The sequence below is a fragment of the Protopterus annectens genome, chromosome 5.part0, assembly GCF_019279795.1.
Source record: "Protopterus annectens isolate FY-2018-M chromosome 5.part0, PAN1.0, whole genome shotgun sequence".
In the NCBI taxonomy this organism is placed as follows: domain Eukaryota; kingdom Metazoa; phylum Chordata; order Ceratodontiformes; family Protopteridae; genus Protopterus; species Protopterus annectens.
In genome coordinates, this window is record NC_056735.1 from 22,008,812 (window position 1) to 22,016,311 (window position 7,500).

Here is a 7,500-nt window from a genome sequence, read left to right on the forward strand (position 1 = left end):
TAATTACAAACTGAAGGCCCTATCTAACTATATGTCTCATATTTATAATACAACCATGTGTTGCCTCCCCCATGCACTGCAACCTTGGTGTCTCAGCACTTTCACACATGTTCGCAGGTTCATAGGTAAGTACTAGGCTATCTGCTTAAGGGCATCTATAAGCCTAGCCAGAATGTATTGGCTTTGCCACACCCTTAGATTAGTTCCCTGTGCCTCTGTCCAGCAGAACCATTAGTTTCCTGTTATTCTGTCCAGCAGAGACACTGCAGTGATTCCCGGGGTAAATTTTCTGTTTCCCATCCACTCGTCAATGTTTCTCTTGAAGAGTGTTAGTGAGGGGCCCTGCTTAATGTAGATTGGAATCCTGTTCCAAAGCATGGGGAGTCTCTGGGAGAGGAATATATCCCTCCAGCATGTCCTATTTATTGTTGTGGTCAGGTTTAGATCCCTAGAGCGTGTGGCTCTCAGGGATTTGTTTTTTTATAGGTGGAGCATGTCCATCAATTCTGGGTTGGACATGGCCTTGTATGTCAGGCAGAGGCCACCTCTGAGTAAGCGGTATGCAACCGAGTACAGCTGGAGTTTCTTCAGTCAGGCTGCATAAGGCATCTGTTTGAGGCCAGTAATCCTCTTGGTGAGATAGTTCTGTGGTGTTTCCAGTTGTTGTAAGCCTACACAGTTTACTGAATCCCAGAGAATATCGTATTAGTTTTATATGAAATTTAGAATAATTCCTGGACAAGGCCTTTGATTAATGGGAATTCAGGGAAAGCAGTTCACATTCAAAGACGTAAAACAGGGTTTCCCACTGAGTGATTTGCTATTAAGTTTGCATCACATATATAAGTCATTTATTCTTGCTAATTATGTTTTGATTACTACATGTTTGTCTTATACAGATGATTTAAATATAATGGTGTGTAACATTGCTAATATACATTTTTTGTGGTTTTACAATAGAAGCTACAGAAGCTACATATTGTAAGCTTATGATTTAATGTTGAAAAATGTAAGGGGTTTGGGATCGCTTCCCCTTTTCAAAGTATTATTTTTCAAAATAAGATTATAAAAATACTATCTGTTGCCTTTTTCATTTCTACAGATTATTATGAAGAATGGGATGAACTTTTAAATAAGGTTAAGATCTTGTTCAATATGTGGAGACATTTTTGTTTTGTCTTTCCAAAAGAAAGTTTATATGCTGAACACTGTTATTTTGGCCAAGCTAGGTTGAAGTGTTTACCCTTTTGCCAAAGATAGAGAAAAATATTATTGAAACTGTTTTTTTTTTTTAAATGGGATAGTAGATTTAACCCTATTAAAATGGAAATGCTATACTGTACCATGCAAGAAGGTAGAATAGGTTTGTATAACCCGGTTGTATTATTAGCATTTCTGCATATACACTGAATTTTTCTGAAAATCCAAAACAGAAACTCAGATTTATTAGGACAAGTTTTCCAGTATAAATTTAAAGAAGTTTGATAACATAAGGTTGGAATAAAGCAGAAATTTGTTCCTCATTACCTTGCTAATGAATAAGCACAGAAATATATTTTATGGAGGTTGTCCTCAACTTGGTTTATACAAAATAGGAGATTGTGGTATACCTTTGTAATGGATCAATACTATTACATTTGTCTTTCTTTGTTAGCAGTAGTACCTGCTAAACAGCAATGCTTTTCTAGTACATACGAATTAAAGGATTTTTTTAATGGAGACTAATGCTAGGTAAACTACCTGTTAAAGGCTTGATGAAATATAAGATTAAGGTGGCCATGCTTTGCAATATGTGTTCCTGTGAAGATTATATTCTAAGCTTGTAGGAATATCCTCTGTTATGATGTATCATCTAATGTATGTTTTTTATGACAAATTGTTATGATAAAACAATAACTAGTGCTTTTTGGATATTGTTGCTAACTCACTGTGATGAATTATTATACAATAAATTGTAAAATTGCTCTGTTATAATGGGGAAGCTGAAGAAATAGTTGTGGTAGAAAGAATGGGGCATTGTTACTTGATTTTTATTTTTTCTTTCTCTTTTCTTTTTACTATTAATATGTATAATTTCATTTATTTCTGTACAGCATATAAGTGTTGAATTTCTGTAAGCACATATGATACTGCAGTAGTGGTGCTTTCTTGGTAAGCGTTAAGCCTCACAGTAAGGCGTTGTCCTGTTCAAGTCCCAGCTAGCGTCTTCTGTGTGAGACATGTGAATAGGCGTGCCTTTGTTGAAGGTTGTGTGTCAGGGATGGCAACTCAGCACGTAAAAATCCACTGCCAAACATTAGCGGACCGGAGTTCTGCTGTAGTGACCCCTAACCGGGAAAAGCCAAAAGACACAACTAAGCACATATGATGTACATTGTGAACATATATGGGCAATAAAGTACTCCTACAATTTCTGATAGGTGCCATGGGATCTTTTACATCCAATTGAGCTACCACCAACTCAAACAGATGTGGCCTCAGTTTAATATCTTATCCAAAGGACACCACACTCAGTTGTGTAGCACCCCCATTCCGTTGCACTACAGTGTCAGCAATCAGTCTACCTGATGTGGAAACTGAATCCACAGTCTTCTACACCAAAGACAAGCATGCTACTTGTTGCATCACTGACACTGATAATTACCTGAGAAAAAATCACTATCTCACCCAGAACTAATCACTATACTATGGGCAGTGTATACATTTAGACTTTGGAATTGGGTAAGAGTTATTTGAAATAAACTGAATAATTGACTAGGTATAAAATGTCTTACAAGGGCAGTTAGCCTAGTATGCATGGATGAAACTATGAAGAAGGGTCAGTTTGGACTGGTCTACAAATCATTAAATAAGTAAATAAAATAAATCTAGATCAGGGCAGAACCCCAACAACATACATATGTTTCTTGATAGGAGTATAAATGGCTGTATAACTCTATCAAATGGAATCATACAAATCCATAACCCAGTCGCTCTCTGGTCTACAGCTCTAAATTGTTGATGCAGTTTAGAAGTGGTATATGAGCCTGGATTAACAGCTACATTTTTATATTGTGCAAATGTTTTAGACACCCTAGAATAACTGTGGCCGGGATTCACTAATCCTCCTTGTAAGACTAACTAAGTCTTACACGGACACTGCAGTGTAAGGGTCTGATGTTAGTGCATCATGCATATTCATGAGTGTGCGCTGACTCAACTCTAAGGCTTACACGGAGCATGCATGAGTGCAGGGGGCATGTCAGACTGCCGAGCTGTCCAAATATCCATGCCCCTGCAAGTGCCTAAACTGCAAATGTCAACTGAAATGAGCGTGTACGCTCAAATGTCCACATACCCAACACTACACTCCCCCACATTCTAAATCCCTGTACAAGTTTAAAATGTAAAGCTTTCCTTTTTTTTATTATTCCTGATTTAGCTGCCCGTATTTGCACGTGTTTGCGTGGGTTTTCCCATTGCTTAGCTACAGTTAGCAGTGTAGACATCGAAGAGGATAATAAACTATTTATATGCAAATTAAGCCAAATAGCAATAGTGTAGTGGTAGAGCCCTCGCACAAAGAGGAGGCATTTCCAGTTCGAGTCCCACCACTCCCCTACCTATTTTCTGTCGGAAATGTGTGCATAAATAGAATTCCTGACATTTACCTTATAAATCTCAGTAAAATGCATTGAAATGGCCTATGTGGAAGTGGACGATATTTAATATATATATATTTTGTTTCTCAAATTTAAGCCTAGATGTATTAATGTTTTATCTCTACTCTGTATAATTATGTTGTAGTTATTGTATGTACCTAATTTTGTCTATATCGGAGCTTTTCTCCCCAGGACTCCATTGAAAACGGGTTATTTTGGCCCAATGGACTATCCTGGTAAACCAACTGCAAATAAACCAACTGCAAATAAAATAAAAATAAAATAAAATATATATATATATATATATATATATATATATATATATATATATATATATATATATATATAAGCATGTGGAATAGTCATGCATACTGATAAATGCATAAGTAACGTATCTTAAACAATGTGAAGCACTACTAAGTAATGTTAAATAGTATTAAGCACAGTTAAGTACAATTGCTCATAGCTTAGCACTGCTAAAACTAGCACAACAGTTTTGCGCAGAGCTGTGCATCATGCCAATTTGCGCAAACAAAATATGTTCACACGGAGCTGTGCACTGCGCTGACTAGCACAACATTGGACAATGTCGGGCAGCGAAGAGCAATGTAGAGCAACGTCGAGCAATGTTGGGCAAAGTTGAGCAAAGTCGGCTAAACACAGCCACACCTCCAAGCTGGTCTGGCCAGTAGTAAAATAAAAAACAATGGCAGGCCTCGAACCCAGGATACTGTGCACCATAATCACAGTACTAAACCACTATGCCATGACAGCTTTAAATATGGATGCATTTCCAACACACTCATATATATCAATGGAAGTTTACCCATTGCTAAGCAGGTTTGCTCTTAGCTGAGAATTTTCAAAACCGGCCAATCACAAATAACTGCAGGAAATGAGGCATATTTAAGCTCCATAGGTGGAAATAATTGCCATAACTGATTGTAGCTCCCATCTGCAGACAGTATGGCCGGTGTTGGAGAGGGTTCTCGTTTTCGAGCACAACGGTGGGGCACTGAGGAGTCAAACATTATGGTTTGGCTCCTCGTCCATCATCATGATGCAAGACTCCTGCAGGGCCAGTTTCAGGGCACTGAATACAAAGCAGAAGCCTGGAACCGTCCAGCACATGATCTCACCAGTGCCACAGGCATCCCTCGGACTGGTGAGCAGGTCAGACACCACTTTTCAGACCTGAAGAGATGCAAGGAGGAATGACTGAACCAGTGGATACAGGTGGCCCGTCAAATGGAAAATGCCCCACTACTGTGTAAGTAGCCATGGAATGAAGTATGTAAGAATTGCTATAGTAGTCCATGTTATGGATAGGTATGTCTCAATATCCCTTCATTTACTTCACAGCTGCAGGTGTCCATGCTGTAAATCAGCAAGCCTATGCAGATAGGCTGCTAAGGCTGTGCCACCAGGCAGGTTAGTAATTATTCTGCATGTGTTGTCATATAAAAGAAGTGAGAGAGCCTGAAAAAGAGTGTTGTAACCCATTAATAAAGGTATAATGAGTGTTGAATAACTTCTCTGCATGTACTGTTATATAAAATAAGTGAGATAGCAGGAAAAGCAGTTGTAACCCATTACTAAAGGTATAATATGTATTGAATAAAAGACCTCTGCATGCACTGATATATCAAATAAATGATAGAGCCAGTAGAAAAGTGTGTAATGTAATAAATAAAGGTATAATTCCTGGGGTGTGTCCATGTCACTTTTTTCGATATGTTGTTGTACCCTTGCATTATAGAAATAGTACTGTTGTAATAAGCGCAGTCAACCCACACATGGGTAGGCCCATATAAAGTGGATGAAGGGAGTGCCAGTAGCTGTTAAGCATATATACAGTCTTCAACTGTCGGTTCATGGCTGGCATGTACAGGTTAATCTGGCACATGCGTAGCTTGTTATTCTGTTCCCCAGAAATGTCAGTGTACTGCTAGAAATGTAGGGGGCTGTCAACATATACCTGATAATGTCACCTGAACACATACAGACATGTAGATATTTAAATATAAATGAAATATGTAATATGTAGCAGTAACATCTGCATCCATGACAGTTTGTATGTCAGATACAGGTCAGGTATATCAAGAACTAGCAAAACCCAATTCACAATTTAACAGACATTGCCCAGTGTAATAATAAATGTAGGGGATATATAACTGCAGTCAATAGGAATGTAGTGTAAAATACAAGTATATATAAGTTGTTAATGGAGGTATCTTTTTATACCCTACTGTATGTGCCTAAACAATGCAATTCCACACCTCACTGGGTATGTCTAATCTCATAAAAGTTGTTGGGACATATGTCCTATTGGTTTATAAATATCTGCATTTACTTTGATGTATGTGCCCTGTTCACATACCACAATCTTGGTGGCCTGTTACCACCAATCAATCCTGCATGCTGTTGGAATGTCCACTATTGTTCTATATATGCATGTGTTATGCTTGCTGTTCAACTGTTGGAACTCTGGTGTGTTGGGTTAATGGGAATTCTACTGTATGCTGTTACAACTAAATTGAAATGCTGTTGGCTATTACTAACCCATATTGTCATTAACTCCTCCTAAATATAGAATGTATGGGAAGGCCGGTCCCAGCGGACCCACCTGTCCCACCTCAGCTGGCGATGACACCTGGCACCAGCAGATCTGGTGCCCAGCCCAGGACCCCCTCCTCCATTGGTCCTGTGCCACCTTCAAGTGGAAGCGCTGCAGGAGATGGGGCTCATCCCCCCCATGCAAGCGTGGCTGGAGGAGGGCCACCTATCACCCTCCTAATGGTTCGGGCTGTGGTGCATTGGGAGATCGAGCATTCAGTCGCTGATCCTCTACGCCAGCTCGAGGCAAGAGTGGTGCGACTCATGGGTGAGCCTGCCCCTCCTACACAGCCCCCAGCACAGCCACCCTCTGGGTTGTGAAGGTGCAGTGGTGACTGCCCATGGGTAAGGATCTCAGTTCCACTGTTGCCATCTGTGGGCTCATGGGCTTGCGATTTCCAAACACCCTTCCCCGCCAATGGTGTTCACTAACCCCATGTGTCATATTCCCTCCCTGTATGCACCTTATTTGTCTTGTCTGTTTACCTCCCCAACCTACCTCCCTAAATATACCTACTTTCCCTACCCCACATTCCACTCACACCTGAAAAAAAAATGGGCAATCTGCTCCCACAAAAAATTACATCCCATACATAGCTGCCCATTTTGCACACATGTCCGCTGGACACATAAACTGAAATTTAATTGACAGTACAACATACTTCGTTGTCCTCACCCCTCTCTTAGAGGTAGAAGGTTTCAAGTTACCATCCAATTTATTAGTATATGCACAGCTGTTGCTGTAAAAGAAATGGGCAGCTATGAACCTTCCCTACACCCATCCTGCACATCCCAAGCTGTTTTCCCTACTGTCTTTCCCTCTTTGTGCTCCTTTTTCACCACTTTCCTATCTCCCCATTTTCTTTTCTTTCAAAGAAATGAGCGTGGGGGTTAGCGGGAGTAAGCACTTTTAAGCAGTGGTTAGCGGGGTTGCGTGAGTGTGCGCTTGTGTACGCTTAGTTAAGTATTGCTAAGCATCGTGCAAAACCGCGCAAACCCGCTTACGACTGCTTAAAAGTACCTTAGTCACTCTGTATATCAGGGCCCTTGTTCTGTTCAGCAGCAAAATAAAATACCTCTGTCAGTCTTGAACCCCGGACCATGTACACACTAGACTGCATGAAGTACCACAGAGCCATGGTAAACATACAACAAATTGGTGCTTCAATCAATATATCATGCATCAGAATGAGTGCATGTAAAGGACAAATAGGAATGCCATAACACAAATCCTGTTCTGTGT